The sequence below is a fragment of the Arachis hypogaea genome, chromosome 14 (genome assembly GCF_003086295.3).
Source record: "Arachis hypogaea cultivar Tifrunner chromosome 14, arahy.Tifrunner.gnm2.J5K5, whole genome shotgun sequence".
NCBI classification, from domain to species: domain Eukaryota; kingdom Viridiplantae; phylum Streptophyta; class Magnoliopsida; order Fabales; family Fabaceae; genus Arachis; species Arachis hypogaea.
Window position 1 is genome coordinate 78,733,883 of NC_092049.1, and position 21,206 is coordinate 78,755,088.

The following is a 21,206-nucleotide window of genomic DNA, read 5'->3' on the forward strand; positions in this document are numbered from 1 at the left end:
AAATGACATGCAGAAGCTTGTCATGTCTCTGACCTAGGACTGCGCCAATTGCATGATCACTTGCATCACACATTAGCTCAAATGGCAAGTTCCAGTTGGGTGTAGAGATGATAGGAGCAGTGATAAGCTTGGCTTTCAGAGTTTCAAAAGCATGCAGGCACTCTTGGTCAAAGACAAATGGAACATCAGTGGCCAAGAGATTACACAGGGGTTTGGCGATTTTAGAAAAATCTTTTATGAACCGCCAGTAGAATCCTGCATGTCCTAGGAAACTTCTGATTACCTTGACATTAGTAGGTGGAAGTAAGCATTTTATTACTTCCACCTTAGCTTTATCCACTTCTATACCCTTATTTGTGATTCGATGTCCAAGAATAATGCCTTCAGTTACCATGAAATGGCATTTTTCCTAGTTTAGAACTAGATTTGTTTCTTGGCAGCTTTTTAGGACCAGGGTTAGATGATCAAGACAGGAGTCCAATGAGTCTCCATAAACAAAGAAGTCATCCATGAATACTTCAAGAAATTTCTCTACCATATCAGAAAAGATGGATAACATGCATCTCTGAAAGGTGGCAGGCACATTGCACAGGCCAAATGGCAATCGTCTATAGGCAAACACGCCAGATGGACATGTGAATGCTGTCTTCTCTTGATCCTGTGGATCCACTGCTATTTGATTGTACCCGTAATATCCATCCAGGAAATAATAAAAAGCATGACCTACTAGTCTTTCTAGAATTTTGTCAATGAAGGGTAAAGGAAAGTGAGCTTTCCTGGTGATGTCATTGAGCCTTCTGTAGTCAATCCACATGCGCCACCATGTAACTGTCCTTTTAGGGATCAGTTCATTCTTTTCATTATGAAGCACCGTCATCCCTCCTTTCTTAGGAACAACTTGGACAGAGCTCACCCAGGGGCTGTCAGAAATGGGATAAATAATCCTAGCCTCATAGAGCTTAGTGACTTCCTTCTGCACTACTTCCTTCATAGCTGGATTCAAACGCCTCTGTGGTTGTACAACTGGTTTGGCATTGTCCTCCAACAGGATTTTATGCATGCATCGGGCAGGGCTAATGCCCTTAAGGTCACTTATAGTCCATCCAAGGGCGGTTCTATGTGTTTTGAGCACTTTGATTAGTGCTTCTTCTTCCTGTGGCTCTAGAACAGAGCTTATGATCACAGAAAAGGTATCTCCATCTCCCAGAAATACATATTTCAGGAAGGATGGTAGTGGCTTAAGCTCAAGCTTTGGAGGCTTCTCCTTTTTCTCAGAGGTTTCCAAAGGTTCCTCTGAATTAGGCTGAGTATCATCAAGGATATCATCTAGCCCTTCCTTGAGGCTTTCGGCCATGTTGACATCTTCCACCAGGGAATCAATGAGGTCAATGCTTATGCATCCCTCAAGAATGTCTGGATGCTGCATAGCCTTGACAGCATTCAGTATGAACTTTTTCTCATTGACTCTTAGGGTTACTTCCCCTTTTTCAACATCAACAAGGGTACGTCTGATGCACGAAAACTTGTCTCTCAACAGATTTCCCTCGGCAAGTATACCGAATTGTCGTCAAGTAAAAACTCACAATAGAGTGAGGTTGAATCCCACAGGGATTGATTGGTCAAGAAACTTTAATTGGAGAAATATTCTAGTTGAGCTAAGTAAAATTTGATTTGAGAATTGCAGGAAATTAAATGGCGGGAAAGTAAATGGCAGAAAATGTAATTGCTGGAAATAAAGAACTGAATGTAAATGACGGAAAGTAAATTGCAGAATCTTAAATGGGTAATGGGAAAGATGAGCATAAAAGTAAATGGTAGAAAGTAAAGAAAATGGGTAAGATCAGAAATGGGGAGTTCATTGGGCTCAGGAGATGTTGTATTCTCTGGATCAAATTCATTTTCATCTCTTCCTCAATCAATGCATTCATTGATCTCCTTGGCAATCTTAAGTGATTGAATTCCAATTCCTTGGTAATTCAATCTCTCAAATCTTGATCAATAGCCAATTCCTTGGTCTAATTGCTCATGAGAAGAGATGAAGTATGGTCACTGATTATACCACATGTATTTCCAAATCAAAGTATTGGGAGAATTATATGTCACCATATCCGTCCAAACCCCAATTTGGTCCAACATGAGAAAGCATTTCTAGCATGATCTCTTCATTCCTTTTCCAAGGTTCCGAAGAGATCCAAGTATGAATAGCTTCTTTTCCAAGACAACTATCCCATTGGATGAAGATTGAAAGCTTTCTAGTAAAATCAAGAGAAAAGAAAGAAGAAGAACAATGAAAACTATTATTGATCCATCAAATTACAACAGAGCTCCCTAACCCAATGAAAGGGGTTTAGTTGTTCATAGCTCTGGGAATGGAAAGAAAAAATAGAAAATACTTTCTGAAAGTAAAACTAGAAGTTACAGAGAAAGTAAAATTATACAGAGAGTAGTTCTCCCAATGAAAAAAGCTGCCTCTCTAGTTCAAAACTACTCCTATATATACTACTCTTCTGATCTTCTAGTTGGCTCTTCAAGTCTTGGATATGGGCCTTTGGATCTTTGAGTTGAAGCAGTTATCATCTTCAGTGGGCTTAGCTTTGCTTGCAGAAAAAGTGTGAGTTAGGCATGGACGTTAGTTAGGACGTTAGTGGTGTTAATGTTAAGTAAAAATGTGGGTTCGAGAATGTTAGTGACGATCACCTTTTTCACTAACGTTCCTAACCCAAAATTGTCCACGTTAACTTCAATGTTAGTGGCACTAACGTGACCACTAACGTTGCCTCTTGGTCCTTCGCAAACGTTATTGGCATTCATCTTTTCCAATAACGTTTGCTTATTGCCCTTCCTCCCTACGTTAGAGTCCACGTTAGTGTAGCTAACGTGACTCTTAACGTGGGCATGCCTCAGCTTCGAGTGTGTTAGTGACACTTACCTTTGTCACTAACGCTCCAAATGCCCCTTCCCACGTTAGTGCCTCATGTTAATTGTATTAACGTGACCACTAACGTGGTGGTGATTGCCATCTCCAACGTTAGTGACAAAGGTGAGTGTCACTAACGTTGGCTCATCATGGCAACTAACATGGCTAATAGTGGCTTGGTCCAACGTTAGTGAGAAAGGTGAGTGTCACTAACGTTGGCTCTTCCTTGCTCCTCTCACGTTAGAGTTCATGTTAATATAGTTAACGTGACTCTTAACGTGGCCAATTGTACCTTTTGGAACGTTAGTGGTATTCACTTTTACCACTAACGTTGGGGCTTTCTTTTTCCTCCACGTTAGCTTCCACGTGAATGTAGTTAATGTGGATACTAACGTGGGCTATGATGGCTCACGAAGGCGTTATTGGTGTTCACTTTTCTTATTAACGTTGCAAGCTAGTCTCCATTCCACGTTAATGGTCACGTTAGTTAGACTAACGTGGCTATTAACGTGGCATCTTCCTTGCTTCCTTTGTCCTGAGATTATGCATCATCCATTTTATCATTCAATTCATGCATAATTCTCATAAAATCATGTAAAATTCACAATGTTTGCTTGAATCAAGATGTAAGTGATTATCTACCCAAAACTTGCTTATTAACTAAGAAAATGCATGAAACTACCCTAAAATAGTAAAGAAAAGGTCAGTGAAACTGGCCAAAATGCCCTGGCCCTAAACAAGTACTGAAACATGAGAATGATGAATGAAATGACAAGAGAAATGAGTCATTATTGTGGAAGTCATGTCCTTGGTTTTATGGGGTTTCATGCATAGCAACTTAGGTTCATTCCTTCACTGGCTTTCAGACCCTTATCATGCCCTGGAATACTCACTTGATTGTACCCTTTGAGACTTGATGACATGTCACCATGTCATGTTTTTCTATGCTTTTTCATATAAGAAATTGATAATTAGTGCTTAAATATTACATTCTTTTATGCTTAAATGGTATATTTCCTTGATCTTTTAATTTTATAAATTTGGTAGGAAATAAGAAGAAAAAGAAGCAAAGAAGCACAAAATAAGCTAAAAAGGAGAAAAAAAGAACTTTGGGGCACACTTTGAAGTTGGAGCACACTTTGGAGCCTTAAGCCACGCTTTTAAAAGCGTGGCCCATGACCAAATCAAGGAGACATCACAACCAGCACTCAAAGCTCAGTTCACAAAGTGAACTTAGCTTTGCCGTACAAAAAAACTTAGCTTGGAGGCAAGAATTTTCGCTAAGTTAAAAGTTGGGCGTTTACAGCATGACCATGCCTTCTTCAAAGGGCCATAACTTGAGCTACAGATGCCTAATTGATGTGCTTCCAGTTGCGTTGGAAAGCTGACATTCAGAGCTTTCCAACGATGTATCATAGTCCATATTTGGCACGAAATTGAGGTACGAGTGAAATGCATCTTTAAGGGCTAAAAATAAGCAAAAAAATATGCCAATGCTTTCACCAAGGCTCGAAGGGGGAGACACAAGGAAAGCAAGGAAAGAGCAAAATAGTGCTCAGTTCACTTTTCCAACTTAGCTTTATTGGGCTTCCACTCAAGAAAATTCAAGGAAAAGGCTCACAAAACTTCTTTCCCCAAGAGTTGAACTTGGGACCTTGAAGACAAAAGCAAGGCGCCACAAGGGGAGCTCAGTTGGTTTTCCCAACTGAGCACTACTTCTCCCTTTTTCCCCACATTTTGACACGGACCAAAGGCACCAAGCAAGCCTTGTGCGCACCATTTTGGCACACAACCAAGGCTGGACGCGCATCAAATGACACGGACAGCACAACTTGAAAGCTAAGTTGGGTTTTCCAACTGAGCTTTCCCCTGGGAGCAACACCCATGGACCAAAAATTGAATAAAAATTCCATTTAAATTCAATTCTTCTCCAAATTGAATCAAGTCCAACCAAACCCATTTCTCCTCAGATCCAAAGCAAGCAAAGCCCACATCATCACTCAAAGGCACAAGAACAAGCTAGAATTAGGATTTTCATTTAATTTGTTTTTCATTTCAATTTCATTTTTTTTACTTTGTAAAGCCTATATAAAGGCATCAATTCCATCTCATTAAAAGAGCTCCATTAGAAAGGAGGTTGGCTCCACTAGGGAGCATTAGCATTAGAGAGCTCTCTCTCTTTAGTTTTCTTTTCTTTGTTTTTGAATCTTGGGTGGAGAATTGAAGGAGTTCTGTTTCATTCTCCCTCTGAGATTTCCCTTTGTTTGCCTTGCTGCATAATTTCAGTGAATTGCAATTTGAATCAGAGTTCTCTTACTGCTTCCATTTGTCTTTATTCTTCAATTGTTCTTGTTGGATCAAGGAAGGATTTGAGATCTAGACTTGTTTTCTAGTCTCTTCCACTCTTGAGATCTTCAACCTCTTTTACTTTGCTGCAAATTAAGCATTGCTTTTCTGTCTTAAAATTCTTCAAGGCATTTTACTCTTCTGTTAGATCTGTTGCATGATTTTGCATCTTTTACTTCTCTGTTTGATTGCTATTTACACGTTCCTGTTGAATTTTACATTTCTAGCACCCATTCCCCTTTATATTTCATGCAATTTACATTTCTTGTCATTTAAGATTCTTGCAATTTACATTTCTTGCTCTTTAAGTTTCTGTCCAATTTACTTTCTGCAATTTATAATTTCTTGTCATTTACTTTCTGCTGCTTCAATTGTCACTCAAATCACTCAATGTTAGCTTGACTAAACTAATCACCCACTAAAGTTGCTTGATCCATCAATCCCTGTGGGATCGACCTCACTCTGAGTGAGTTTTACTACTTGATACGACCCGGTACACTTGCCGGTTAGTTTTTGGTGTTTTGGGAAATTCAGTTTTCCACAAAAACACCATCAAGTTTTTGGCGCCGTTGCCGGGGATTGATTTAGATCAATAATGATTGAGTGGGTGAGAAGTCTAGATCAAGCATTTTCTTTATTTTTGTTTTCTGTTTTAGATTGAAACCAAGGTGTTTGAGTTTTTGCCTCACTAAGAAATTCTCATCTCTGATATGAGCAATTTCAATTTTCCTTGGTGTTGTGTTTTCCAAAATTGAAATAGAGTTCAACTCATCTTATGATCAAACAAATTTTATGGGATACTGCCCACCATCACCAATCTCTAATGGTGGCTAGGAGTATCACCAAGAAAATACAAATTCTAAGCACTCCAATCCATGGAGAATTGCTTCAGAAACACAAGATGAGAAAGAAAATCATATGGAATATTTCCCTCCACCAAAAAATAATTCAATTCATTATTCCAATGGTGGCTGGGAGTATTACCAAGAAACTGCAAATTCTGAGCAGTCAACTCACATGAGAGATTGTCTAACCTCACCTCCCACTTCTACATTTGAAAATTCTTCTTCACCTAAATATGCCTCAACACAAACTTCCACGAACCAAGGCCTCTCAAAGCTTGAGATCATGTTTGAAAAATATGAGAGGGAGGCGCAAATATCTTGGAACGAGCAAGAGAAGTCATTCAAAAATATAGAAGTGCTGGTAAACCAATTGTTAAGTGCAAGGGAGAAGGTAGAAGAGAAAAATGAAGATCCCCTTCAAAAATCCAGAGAATTGTTGAAAAGACAAGAACAACTCATGGAGGAACAACAACAATCCTGGAGAGAACAAGAAATTCGTCTTCAGAAGATGGATGAGCAATTGGAGAACATGGGGAAATGCTCAGATCCACTAAGTAAGGAAAATGAAGACCAATTTGTTGGAGAGGAAGTAGAAGAACAAGAAATTGAGGAGGACAATCAAGGACGTCCATTCTCAAGTGAAGCAGAAAATCACATGAAGGAAGGGCTCATGGAACCACCAGTTCAAGAGGCCCTTAATGAAGGAAACACTCCAAAAATCACACAGCAACCATGTCTTGAATTCAAGGATGTGAAGGCAATTAACAAAAGCACCGAGAAGAGGATTGTGACCAAAATACCAAGGACAACATTCAAGAGGAGGTCAACCACAAGCAATCCAACCCCTAAACCACTAGCAAGCAAGCTCAGTCAAGCCATGTACAAAAGAAAAATTGCTAAGAGGAAACCAAGACAGGGGGCAATAGCTGAATCTTCTCCTCCCTTGAGGTCATTCCTCTTAACAAATTGGAAGAAGAGGAAGAAAGTAAAGAGCAACATGCCAACAGTAGGTAATGTTTCTCTTCCTTGCTTTGCTTTCTTTCTTTGCTTTGTTTAAATTCAATAAATTGGCATATGGTTACATTCTAAGTTTGGTGTTGCCTTGCAACAAATTGTTTTCAATCGTTTTTGGATGATTGCATCCAATCAAAAATGAAAGTGACACACCAAGATTCTAAGTTTGGTGTGCCACTTATTTTCTATGCAATTCATTCAAGCAACACCACTTGTTTGCATAATCATAATGCCTCTGCAGTTTTATTTTTCTCTTTTAATTTGACACTTTTTCATTCTACTTTCTTTAGTCATTTTTCTGTTTTAAAATGCTTTCATTTTAGTTTGCTTATTTACTGTGTTTGTTAAGACATTACCAAGAGAGCTTTATTCATGACATATTCTTGGCTTGGTGATTATACTTAACAAATAACAGTTTCACTTGCTTAGTTTTAATTCAAATAAATTGACATATGATTGCATTCTAAGTTTGGTGTTGCTATGCAACAAAATTTGGTTTAAATTCTTACAAGATACTTGCATTAATTCCAAGTGAAAGTGTCACACTAAGTTTGGTGTGCCACTTATCTTTTATGCAATGTATTATGGTCACCTTCTTAAGTTTGCAATCACAATGTCTCTGTCTCTTGTGCCTTGATTATTATCTTTAATTTTGCTTGCTTAGAACACATGTACTACTAACTTTTCATTGTATAAGACATTCATGATCCATCTTAGCCCCATAGCCATTGTTCTAATTGTTGCTTGAGGATGAGCAAGCATTCTGAGTTTGGCAAGGGAAAGGGAAGAATAAGAGGAAAATGACAACAATAGAGAAGATGGACTACAAGGTTGTAAAGTTCCTTTTCCTCTCCTTTGTTTCCAGCACTTTATTTTGCATGATTGTCTTTATATTCTCTGTATGCATGTGTGAATGAATAAAGCATAGCTTGAATCTTAATTTGTAACAAGTTGCTGTGGCATTATGATTACCAACTTGAGTTTTGTAAAGTTCAAAGCAGTAAAGCATCATGATCATAAACAAACAAGGCATTAAAGAAGATTTTAGCATGTGCATACAAGTATTGGAAGGCTAGTGTGGTTAATTGTTGCTCAATTGCATTAGATTTTAATTAATTGAAGTTTTCATCTAGTACATTTTGTGAAATCTTTTGAAAACATGAAAACCTTGAAAAGGCAATTGCAAATAAAGCAAAAAAAAAAAAAGAAAAAGGGAAAGAATGAGAAAGCTGAAGGCTCTGAGTACCAATGACAATTTGTTAAGTACTTGTGGTGTTTATGTATCAAGCCAAATGCTTGAAAACAAAACACTTAGAAGTCAAGGCTACGCTCAAGTGCAAAAGCACTCCCTCAAAGCTCAAGGTTCTGAGCATCAATGATTAGAGAGTCAAGAAAAGAAAAGAAAAATGAGCTTAATGAAGTCCTCTAATTAAATGCTTGTGGTGCTTATGTATCAAGTGGTAATACTTGAAAACAAAGCATTTAGAATCGTAGCTTTGTTATTAACTCATGGGGCAAAGCACCCAAAAGGAGAAGCTAATAAGAAAAGCAAAACCTTATTTCAAGGAAGAAATATAAGAAAAAGATTTCATAAAATGAGCTAGATAGAAGCATCAATCATTTACATTTCTTTTGTGATTGTAGCATGCATAGAAAACTAGCCTACCATGAACATTGAGTTGCTATTCTTCTTACCTTGGATTGTCAATCTTTATTGCATGATTCTTTTCTTGCTTGGGGACAAGCAAGGTTTAAGTTTGGTGTTGTGATGACATGTCACCATGTCATGTTTTTCTATGCTTTTTCATATAAGAAATTGATAATTAGTGCTTAAATATTGCATTCTTTTATACTTAAATGGTATATTTCCTTGATCTTTTAATTTTATAAATTTGGTAGGAAATAAGAAGAAAAAGAAGCAAAGAAGCACAAAATAAGCTAAAAAGGAGAAAAAAAGAACTTTGGGGCACACTTTGAAGTTGGAGCACACTTTGGAGCCTTAGGCCACACTTTTAAAAGCGTGGCCCATGACCAAATCAAGGAGACATCACAACCAGCACTCAAAGCTCAGTTCACAAAGTGAACTTAGCTTTGCCGTACAAAAAAACTTAGCTTGGAGGCAAGAATTTTCGCTAAGTTAAAAGTTGGGCGTTTACAGCATGACCATGCCTTCTTCAAAGGGCCATAACTTGAGCTACAGATGTCCAATTGATGTGATTCCCATTGCGTTGGAAAGCTGGCATTCAGAGCTTTCCAACGATGTATCATAGTCCATATTTGGCACGAAATTGAGGCACGAGTGAAATGCATCTTTAAGGGCTAAAAATAAGCAAAAAAATCAGCCAATGCTTTCACCAAGGCTCGAAGGGGGAGACACAAGGAAAGCAAGGCAAGAGCAAAATAGTGCTCAGTTCACTTTTCCAACTTAGCTTTATCGGGCTTCCACTCAAGAAAATTCAAGGAAAAGGCTCACAAAACTTCTTCCACCAAGAGTTGAACTTGGGACCTTGAAGACAAAAGTAAGGCGCCACAAGGGGAGCTCAGTTGGTTTTCCCAACTGAGCACTACTTCTCCCTTTTTCCCCACATTTTGACACGGACCAAAGGCACCAAGCAAGCCTTGTGCGCACCATTTTGGCACACAACCAAGGCTGGACGCGCATCAAATGACACGGACAGCATAACTTGAAAGCTAAGTTGGGTTTTCCAACTGAGCTTTCCCCTGGGAGCAACACCCATGGACCAAAAATTGAATAAAAATTCCATTTAAATTCAATTCTTCTCCAAATTGAATCAAGTCCAACCAAACCCATTTCTCCTCAGATCCAAAGCAAGCAAAGCCCACATCATCACTCAAAGGCACAAGAACAAGCTAGAATTAGGATTTTCATTTAATTTGTTTTTCATTTCAATTTCATTTTTTTTACTTTGTAAAGCCTATATAAAGGCATCAATTCCATCTCATTAAAAGAGCTCCATTAGAAAGGAGGTTGGCTCCACTAGGGAGCATTAGCATTAGAGAGCTCTCTCTCTTTAGTTTTCTTTTCTTTGTTTTTGAATCTTGGGTGGAGAATTGAAGGAGTTCTGTTTCATTCTCCCTCTGAGATTTCCCTTTGTTTGCCTTGCTGCATAATTTCAGTGAATTGCAATTTGAATCAGAGTTCTCTTACTGCTTCCATTTGTCTTTATTCTTCAATTGTTCTTGTTGGATCAAGGAAGGATTTGAGATCTAGACTTGTTTTCTAGTCTCTTCCACTCTTGAGATCTTCAACCTCTTTTACTTTGCTGCAAATTAAGCATTGCTTTTCTGTCTTAAAATTCTTCAAGGCATTTTACTCTTCTGTTAGATCTGTTGCATGATTTTGCATCTTTTACTTCTCTGTTTGATTGCTATTTACACGTTCCTGTTAAATTTTACATTTCCAGCACCCATTCCCCTTTATATTTCATGCAATTTACATTTCTTGTCATTTAAGATTCTTGCAATTTACATTTCTTGCTCTTTAAGTTTCTGTCCAATTTAATTTCTGTAATTTATAATTTCTTGTCATTTACTTTCTGCTGCTTCAATTGTCACTTAAATCACTCAATGTTAGCTTGACTAAACTAATCACCCACTAAAGTTGCTTGATCCATCAATCCCTGTGGGATCGACCTCACTCTGAGTGAGTTTTACTACTTGATACGACCCGGTACACTTGCCGGTTAGTTTTTGGTGTTTTGGGAAATTCAGTTTTCCACAAAAACACCATCAAGACTTTTATTCATTGATCCCTTTGTCTTTTCAAGGTTTAATTGTGTTCTTAGACTCGGTGCTTTGTGAGGGGGCGACTCTTTAAGTTAAGCTTTTAGCCAGCACTCCCGAACCAGTTGGTCCAAAGTGCTGGGTGTTAAGACACCCCTAAGGACTTACTCCCTCAAGTTTCTTTCCCCCATACATACACACCACAAGCACATGGTTTGTTATTTTCTTACTTGAGACCTTGGTGTCCAGCACCTCCTTGGGTTAGTAAGTGTTCTGTAGCAAAGGTTACTCTTGATAGTGGACTTTCAGCTGATAATCCCGGGTTAGTTAACCCAAGTTACCAAGTGATAAGGCACCCCTGAGAGCTTATTCATCCAAGCATATCCTTTACACAGGAGCACCACAGACACATACCTCAAGATTCAACCCTTGGTGCCTAGCCTTATTTTTTTACTCTTTTTCTTTATTTCTCAACTTTCATTTTTCTTTCCCTTTTTCTTATTAGGATCTTGTTATTTAGCTAGTCTCATGGGTTTTGTTTCAAGTATATGATTTAGGACAGATAGTTGCCTTCCTACCTTGTTGGTGAACCAACTTAGCTAAGTAATTACTACACCACAAGCTTAAGAACTTACTCCACAAATTGAACCTCACTCTGGTCTTTCATAACATCTCTTTTTATTTGACTTAAAGGACAAGCATACATGTGAGCAAGGTGAAAATGCAGCAGTGACATTAGACTAGCAAGCATAGACCTAAGCAATGCAAACTTAAAGGCAGAATTGAAAATCCTAAACTACCATGGAAACATGTTCTATTTCATACATGATTTTCCTTATTTAAAACTTGAAAAAGATAGGACAATGAGGGAACTCCACCACCTTTTACTCATGGGGGTGCTCATGCTCTCCCTCTTGTTTGTCCTCTTTGTGTCTTTCTTGAGTGCTTGAACCCCCACTTCCCTTGCTTTTTCCAATCAACTTTTTCCAGAAGCCAGCATCTTCCATCTTCTTTTTCAATGTTTCCTTCTGCTGTTTCACCTTCCTTTTCTCTTGTTCTGTTAGATCTTTTTGGACTGTATCATACCTAGGGATTGCAGAGTGCAAATTATGCATATGCCCAGACATATAGTTCAACTTAGCTTGAGTGTTTATGTTGAACTCTTCCCTATGTAGTTGCCGTCCTTCATTAAGCACGCTGAACTCATTGAATGCTTTCGTCTGAGCTAGCTGACGTTGACTGAGTTCTTGAAGGCGTTTATCTTGACGCTCTTACCTTTCAGTCACTTGATTGATGGCTTGAGTGAGCTGGTAGTAGTGTTCCTGTTGCTGCTCCATTTGTTGTTTCTGCAACTCTCCTTATTGATTCATCTAGTTAGCAAGTAGTTCTTCTTGACGATCCATCCATTGGGATTGAAGGTGTAGTTGTTGCTCTTGCCTTTCCATATATCTCCTTGCCAAGTCCTCAATGGCTCCTTGAATGTGGCCCAGATTTATATTGGTTGGATCATAGTACTCTTCTTGTTGGTATTCTTCTTGATGAGATTCTTCTTGGTGAGGTCCTTCTTGTGATGTTCTTTTCCCTATTTGAGGCCTTCTTTGTTGTTGGGCGGGTGCCACATAAGTTATACGCTGGAGCATAACTAACCTCCTAAGGTTTACACAATGGGGATTGCTGTCTTCGAAGATAACCTTGGCTTTTTTACATAGTCTTGTGATGGTGCTGGGATACAAAAGCCGAGCGCTCGGATCACTCTTTTCGGCTGCTTCTTGGATTTTCTCAGCTCTAATTTCATGTACGTTGATGTCTCCACCGCTCATAATGCAATGTAGCATGGTAGCTCGAGCAATGTTAACTTCAGAATTATTTGAGGCTGGGAGGATAGATCTTCTCACGAGCTCAAACCATCCCTTGGCTTTCGGGATGAGGTCTCCTCTTCTGATGAACCGTGGCCTCTTATCTGCATACCTCTCCCAATCTGATCCTATGACACACATGTCATTCACAATTTCTTCAAGCTCATCATTGTCTGGCCTATTACTTATTCTTGCTTGATAACTTGGTTTATCAGAGGGTTGTGATCTCAGATGAAGAATCCTCATGATAGCATTAGGACTGAAGTCCACCTCTGTTACTCTCACGTAACTTTTGAAGGTCGGAGCCTTGGTATTGTCTTTCCTAGCCACATTGGCATAGAACTCCTTAATGAGATATGCATTTATTCTTGTTTCCAGGTTCGTGAGCTCTTGCCAACCCCTCTGTTCAATCTTTTCCCCAATCTGCGGGCACTCATCATAGTTGAATTGGAACGTCAGCTCTGGCAATACTTTCTTGTGCTTGATACGTTCGAATTGAAGCTCATGGAAAGCAGTCTTGAACCTTCCTTCGTCAAAAGGAATGCTCTCCACTGGTGTCTTTCCCTTTTGCCTTTTGGAGCTTGATGATGCCATAAGTGATTTTTGAGATGTGAAAGTGTTGAGAATTATTGGTTAATGATGGACTTTGGCCGGTTAAGATGGGGTGTAGTGAAGGGAGTGGGTGAGAGTGCTTTTGATGGGGTAAGAGGAGTTGGGTGCCAAAAGTGGGAAGTACAGAGAATGGGAATTGGAATGTGAATGGGGTACGGAATAAGAATCACTTATATAGGAAAATGGTGAGTAAATGAAAGGTGTGGATTGATGGAGTGGGTGTATGATGAACGGATGGGGTTTAGCATGGGATGAGCACAAGGATCATTAACTTTATGATGGGGTTGGTTCGATTTCCAAGCGTGTCATTCTTTCAATGTTGCATGGCAACATTTCTCAATGCATTCCCTTTGAAGACACGTGTATAGTCCACTTCTTTTGAAGTGGCCGAACCTTTCATCCTTCAATTGTCCCATCAATTCTCCTACAAAAGGAATGTGATTAATGAATTTGTGGATAGTGGTGGAAAATTAAAAAAAAATGGGATAACTACTTTTTAATGTTTTTTTTTTGTTTCTAACTAACAAAGTGCTATTCATGAATGCAAACCAACTGACTATTTAATTGTCCATGTATGCAACATTGGTGACACCAAACTTAGTTTGTGGCCATGTGGTGTACAAAGTTTTGTTCAAGGCTCTAAGAGTGACATGATATGAGTTACATTTATGCTCTCTTAGTATGCCTTGAACACCAAACTTGTTCTTCACTATGTGCTGCATAAAAAGATTCATTCAAGTATATGTCAAAGTTGATTTGGAATTCATGAACCTTGCATTATTAACTACTTTAAAAGCATATAAAACATGGGTTACCTCCCATGAAGCGCTTCTTTAGCGTCACTAGCTTGACATTCTGACTTTGTCAGGGTGGTTGGTAATGCTTCAAATCTTCCCCCTTCGCAGTAAATCTATCTCCATTGGCTTCATCAAGGATCTCCACATGTTCTAAGGAGAGAATTTTGTTGATGGTGAAAACTTTAGGTAGCTGATATGGGATGGTGGGGAGATGAGGTGGGATAACTGGGAAATAAGCTGAGATCACTTTATCCCCTAGAGAGAAATCCTCTGTAGGGATCTTCTTGTTCCTCCATCTCCTTGGTGCCTTCTTCTTTGTTTCTTTTGATGTTGCCATTCTCTTTGTGGCCTCCTTTTTCCAATAAAATTTTGTTGCTGGTCTCATATGACTCTGGTGGTTTAGGTTCCTCCTGGTTTTCCTTTAGCTATGACAACTTATGACTGTCTTGCTCATCAACCAAAGGGATTCCCAGGTGTACAGCTTGTGTTTCAATGCTTGTTTCTTCCACCAGTGCTTTGTCGTGCTCTCCCCTTGGTTCCTTGCTTTCCTGATCTGCTTCTTGTGAGGGTTTGAAGACATTGAATGCGAGTTGTTCATCATGTATCCTCAGTATTAGCTCTCCTCGCTCCACATCTATAAGTGCTCTGGCTGTAGCTAGAAATGGTCTTCCCAATATGATTGGGTGAAGGGTTCTCTCTTCAATTTCCAATATGACAAAGTCTGTGGGAAGGAAGTAGTTCCCAACCTTCACCAACACGTTTTCAACCACTCCTACTGCTTGTTTTTGAGTTTTGTCAGCCAGCCTGATGACTACGTCTGTAGGCGTTAGCTCATTGATCTGCAGCTTCTTCATGAGGGATAAGGGCATTAAGTTGATGCTTGCTCCCAGGTCACAGAGTCCTTTATCAAACCTTGTTTCTCCTATAGCACAGGGGATGTGAAAACTCCCTAGATCCTTCCTTTTTGTAGGCAACTCTGGTTGAATAAGAGCACTGCACTCCTTATTCATCACTATTGTTTGCCCTCCCTTGAGTGAGCTTTTCCTGGTCAGGATCTCCTTCATGTACTTAATGTATGAGGGCATTTGTTGGAGAGCCTTGATGAATGGTATGTTCACATGGAGGGATGCAAACATGTCGAGGAATTTTGAGTATATTCTCTTTTCTACACCACCCTTGAGTTTTTGGGGAAAAGGTGCATAGAGGTTCAGAATCTCCTTCTGTGTAATTTTGGTTTCTTGGTGACACTCTTCCTGCTTCTCTACTGAAGTATCTCCAGAGTGTTCTAAGGGTTTGTTCAGCTCTTCCTCAGTCCCCTTATCACTTATAGAGACCATCTTTCATTCTTCCCATCTTACTTTCTTTGCTTCTCCTCTCGGGTTTTTCTCCGTGTCACTTGGGAAGCTGTCAGTAGGTTTGGGAATCTTCTCAGAGAGGTATCCCACTTGAAATTCCAGCCTCTTGATGGTGTCTCCCTGGTTCTTGATATTGGCTCGCACCTCCTCTTTGAACACCTTGTTATCTTGAATTTCCTTACATATGCCTTCAAGTAGATTCTCAATCCTTGAGAGTCTATCTTCGGATGATGGTAAATTGAGATTAGAGGGATGAGAAGGGCTATTTTGGTTTTGGTATGGATGTTGAGAGGTGTTGTTATGTGGGTGCTGATATGATCTCTGTGTGGAATGTTGGTGAGCTACATTGTTGTTGGGGTTGTGGCGTCTCTGATCTTGGCCTTGATCTTGTTGATTTTTCCACCTAAAGTTTGGGTGGTTCCTCCAACCAGGATTATAAGTTTTGGAGTATGGATCATAGGTCTGCCTAGGTGAATTTCCAATGTAGTTGGCTTGTTTCTGATCACCCTCTGCTTCTTCATTCACTCCTTCTTGAGCTGCTGCTGAGGTGGTGATTGCTGCTATTTGGTTCTTCTCCATCTTCTTGGTAAGGTCAGCCAACTGCTTGGTGATCATCTTGTTTTGAGCCAGCAATACGTCCACGTTGTTTAGCTCTATCACTCCTCTAGTGTTGCCTCTTTCAGAGGCATAGAAGTAGTCATTCTCTACTACAGTCTCAATGACATCTATGGCTTCTTCAATGGTCTTCTTCTTATTCAGAGATCCCAGATGAGTGGTCTACTGCCTTCTTTGATTCGTAAGAAAGACCCTCATTGAAGATGTGTAACTGCACCCATTCATTGAACATATCTGGCGGGCACCTTCTTGTCAAGTCCTTAAACCTCTCCCATGCTTCATATAGAGTTTCACCATCTTGTTGCCTGAAGGTTTGTACCTCAGCTCTCAACTTGTTGATCCTTTGAGGATAGAATCTCGCCAAGAATTTGTTCACCACATATTCCCAGGTTGTTAAACTCTCCTTCGGAAAGGATTCCAGCCATTTAGATGCTTTGTCCTTGAGTGAGAAGGGAAACAGAAGCAGTCTATAGGTGTCAGGATGAACACCATTAGACTTCACAGTATCACATATCCTCAGGAATGTGGTGAGAAGTTGATTGGGATCTTCTTGGAAACTTCCTCCGAATGAACAATTGTTCTGAACGAGGGTGACGAGCTGTGGCTTTAGTTCAAAGTTATTGGCATGTATGGTTGGCTTTTGGATGCTACTTCCATAGTTTCCTGGGTTTGGATTTATATAAGATCCCAGAACTCTTCTCTCTTGCCCAGCATGATGCACTAGACCTTCTCTGCCATGATTGTGAGCTTCTTCTTTATGATGGTTCTCCATATTCTCATCCATGTTTGGTTTAAAATACTCCTCCTCTTCCTCAGCACTAACAACTCTCTTTCCTCTTGCTTCCCTCCTTAGTCTAAGGAAGGTCCTTTCAGGTTCAGAATCAAAAGAAGTTGAAGCCCCGCTTCTTCTACCTGTCATACAACCAACAAGGCCAAAGCAAAAGGGAGATAGAGAGTATTCTTGTTAAAAATATTGTTAGTGTGAGTGATGCAATATATCAAATAGTTAGTGGGTTAGTGAACTAAATTGTAACAAATAAGAGAACACAACAAACGGGTACGGGATAAAGGAAAGAAAATAACTGAAACTGAAAGTAAATCAATCAAACAGAAATTAAATCAACAAAAGAAAGAAAAAGTTCTCAATCTAGTGATCCACCAATTTAATCATTATTGATACAAAATCAATCCCCGACAACGGTGCCATAAACTTGATGCACGGAAACTTGTCTCTCAACAGATTTCCCTCGGTAAGTATACCGAATTATCGTCAAGTAAAAACTCACAATAGAGTGAGGTCAAATCTCACAGGGATTGATTGGTCAAGCAACTTTAATTGGAGAAATGTTCTAGTTGAGTTAAGCAGAATTTGATTTGAGAATTGCAGGAAATTAAATGGCGAAAAAGTAAATGGCAGAAAATGTAATTGCTGGAAATAAAGAAATGAACATAAATGACAAAAAGTAAATTGCAGAATCTTAAATGGGGAATAGGGAAGATGAGCATAAAAGTAAATGGCAGAAAGTAAAGAGAATGGGTAAGATCAGAAATGGGGAGTTCATTGGGCTCAGGAGATGTTGTATTCTCTGGATCAAATTCATTTTCATCTCTTCTTCAATCAATGCATTCATTGATCTCCTTGGCAATCTTAAGTGATTGAATTCCAATTCCTTGGTAATTCAATCTCTCAAATCTTGATCAATAGCCAATTCCTTGGTCTAATTGCTCATGAGAAGAGATGAAGTATGGTCATTGATTATACCACATGTATTTCCAAATCAAAGTATTGGGAGAATTATATGTCATTATATCCGTCCAAACCTCAATTTGGTCCGACATGAGAAAGTATTTCTAGCATGATCTCTTCATTCCTCTTCCAAGGTTCCGAAGAGATCCAAGTATGAATAGCTTCTTTTCCAAGACAACTACCTAATTGGATGAAGATTGAAAGCTTTCTAGTAAAATCAAGAGAAAAGAAAGAAGAAGAATAATGAAAACTATTATTGATCCATCAAATTATAACAGAGCTCCCTAACCCAATGAAAGGGGTTTAGTTGTTCATAGCTCTGGGAATGGAAAGCAAAGATGGAAAATACATTTTGAAAGTAAAACTAGAAGCTGCAGAGAAAGCAAAATTATACACAGAGTAGTTCTCCCAATGAAAAAGCTGCCTCTCTAGTTCAAAACTACTCCTATATATACTACTCTTCTGATCTTCTAGTTGGCTCTTCAAGTCTTGGATATGGGCCTTTGGATCTTTGAGTTGAAGCAGTTATCATCTTCAGTGGGCTTAGCTTTTCTTGCAGAAAAAGTGTAAGTTAGGCATGGATGTTAGTTAGGATGTTAGTGGTGTTAATGTTAAGTGAAAATGTGGGTTCGAGAACGTTAGTGACGATCACCTTTTTCACTAACGTTCCTAACCCAAAATGGTCCACGTTAACTTCAACGTTAGTGGCACTAACGTGACCACTAACGTTGCCTCTTGGTCCTTCGCAAACGTTATTGCCATTCACCTTTTCCAATAACGTTTGCTTGTTTCCCTTCCTCCCTACGTTAGAGTCCACGTTAGTGTAGCTAACGTGACCCTTAACATGGGCATGCCTCAGCTTCGAGAGCGTTAGTGACACTTACCTTTGTCACTAACGCTCCAAACGCCCCTTCCCACGTTAGTGCCTCACGTTAATTGTATTAACGTGACCACTAACATGGTGGTGATTGCCATCTCCAACGTTAGTGACAAAGGTGAGTGTCACTAACGTTGGCTCATCATTTCTTTCCTCCACGTTAGCTTCCACATTAATGTAATTAACGTGGCAACTAATGTGGCTAATAGTGGCTTGGTCCAACGTTAGTGACGAAGGTGAGTGCCACTAACGTTGGCTCTTCCTTGCTCCTCCCACGTTAGAGTTCACGTTAATGTAGTTAACGTGACTCTTAACGTGGCCAATTGTACCTTTTGGAACGTTAGTGGTATTCACTTTTACCACTAACGTTGGGGGTTTCTTTTTCTTCCATGTTAGCTTCCACATTAATGAAGTTAATGTGGATACTAACGTGGGCTATGATGGCTCACGAAGGCGTCATTGGTGTTCACTTTTCTTATTAACATTGCAAGCTAGCCTCCATTCCACGTTAATGGTCACGTTAGTTAGACTAACGTGGCTATTAACGTGGCATCCTCCTTGCTTCCTTTGTCCTGAAATCAAGCAAGTAAAGTGCATCAAAGCTAGGTTCTAACTCATGAGATTATGCATCATCCATTTTATCATTCAATTCATGCATAATTCTCATAAAATCATGTAAAATTCACAATGCTTGCTTGAATCAAGATGTAAGTGATTATCTACCCAAAACTTGCTTATTAACTAAGAAAATGCATGAAACTACCCTAAAACAGTAAAGAAAAGGTCTGTGAAACTGGCCAAAATGCCCTGGCATCAACGTCTTGTAACTAGGAAAGGTCTTCCTAGGATAAGGGATGCACTCTTGTTCCCCTGCATGTCCAATAGCTCAAAGTCAGTGGGAAAGGAAAAGGGTCCAACCCTGACAATCATGTCTTCAGCTACTCCTGATGGTATCTTAATAGAACCATCAGCAAGTTGAAGGCACATGCGGGTTGGTTTGACTTCATCAGTCAAACTAAGCTTTCTTATTATTGAAGCAGGTATTAGGTTGATGCTTGCTCCAAGGTCACATAGAGCTGTCCCTGTACAAGCATCACCTAGAGTGCATGGTATCATAAAGCTTCCAGGGTCTTTAAGCTTCTCTGGTAAGCTGTTCTAAATGATTGCACTGCATTGCTTAGTGACGAAGACTGTTTGTGTCTCTCTCCAATCCTTCTTATGACTTAGAATATCCTTTATGAACTTTGCATATGAAGGTATCTGTTTAAGAGCTTCAGTAAAAGGGATCTTTATCTTTAACGTTCTGAGATACTCCGCAAAGCGGGCAAACTATTTATCACTTTCCTCTTGACAGATTTTTTTAGGATATTACATCTTAGCCTTGTATTCATCAACCTTGGTTGATGAAGACCGAATGCCTTGTATGCTGGAATGGGGGTTACTAGCTTGCTTAGGAGGGTTGTTATCAGTGAATGGCTGACCTCCCTTGCTTGGGCCTTCAACACCCATGTTGTTGCCCCCTGGGTGTTTGAACGCCCAGTCTCTGCCCTTTCCTGGTGTTCAACGCCAGGTGGGATACCTCTCTGGGCATTTGAACGCCCAGTCTCTACCCTTTCCTGGCGTTCAACGCCAAGAGGGATGTCTCTCTGCGCGTTTAAATGCTCAGAGTCATTTTGTGCGGAGACCTGGGTATCTTCAATGGGCTTTTCATTTTTATTATACAGAGGTTGGGTGATTAAGGTTTTTCCACTCCTCAATTGGATAGCCTGGCTTTCATCTGTTATCTGCTTAAATAACTGCTTCCTTGTTTGACTCAACTAGGTTTCTACATTCCTATTAGAAGCCTGACTTTCTCGAAGAGCCTGTTGTAGTTCCAGCATTTGCTGGGCAAGGGCTTGCAGTTGCTGAGTCAATTGGCCATCCTGCTCTGGAGGGTTAGGTTCAGCAACTACTGCCTTAACCTCTCCTTTTATAGAAGTCTCAGGAGATGAGTACAGATGCTGATTAGTGGCAACTGTCTCAATAAGCTCTCGAGCCTCTCCAATGGTCTTTCTCATGTGCATAGAACCACCAGCAGAGTTGTACAAGGACATTCTAGCCATGTCTAAAAGTCCATAGTAGAAGATGTCTAACTGTACCCATTCTGAAAACATTTCAAGGGGACATTTTCTTAGCATCCTCTTATACCTCTCCCAGGCATCATAAAGAGATTCACCATCTCCTTGTTTGAAGCTTTGGATGTCCAGTCTCAACTGGTTCATCTTTCTTAGGAGAAAGTATTGGTCTAAAAACTTGTCCACTAACTGTTTCCAAGTTTTTAAACTAGCTTTAGGCTGGTTATCCAACCACCTTTTTGCTTGGTCCTTTACTGCAAAAGGAAAAAGTAATAATCTATAGACATCTTGGTCTACTCCCTCACTATGTACTATGTCAGCAATCTTTAAGAAATGTTCCAGGAATTCTGTAGGTTCCTCCTGAGGA

The 21,206-nt window shown here is 39.6% G+C and overlaps 1 non-coding gene across 1 annotated transcript; it reads left to right on the top strand.

The window, feature by feature from the left end:
• Window positions 1–16,328: 16,328 nt before the first annotated feature.
• On the top strand, window positions 16,329–16,435 carry LOC112745085 (small nucleolar RNA R71). Its single transcript, XR_003173031.1, has one exon. It is a non-coding gene; the product is annotated as a small nucleolar RNA R71 (small nucleolar RNA).
• Window positions 16,436–21,206: the final 4,771 nt, after the last annotated feature.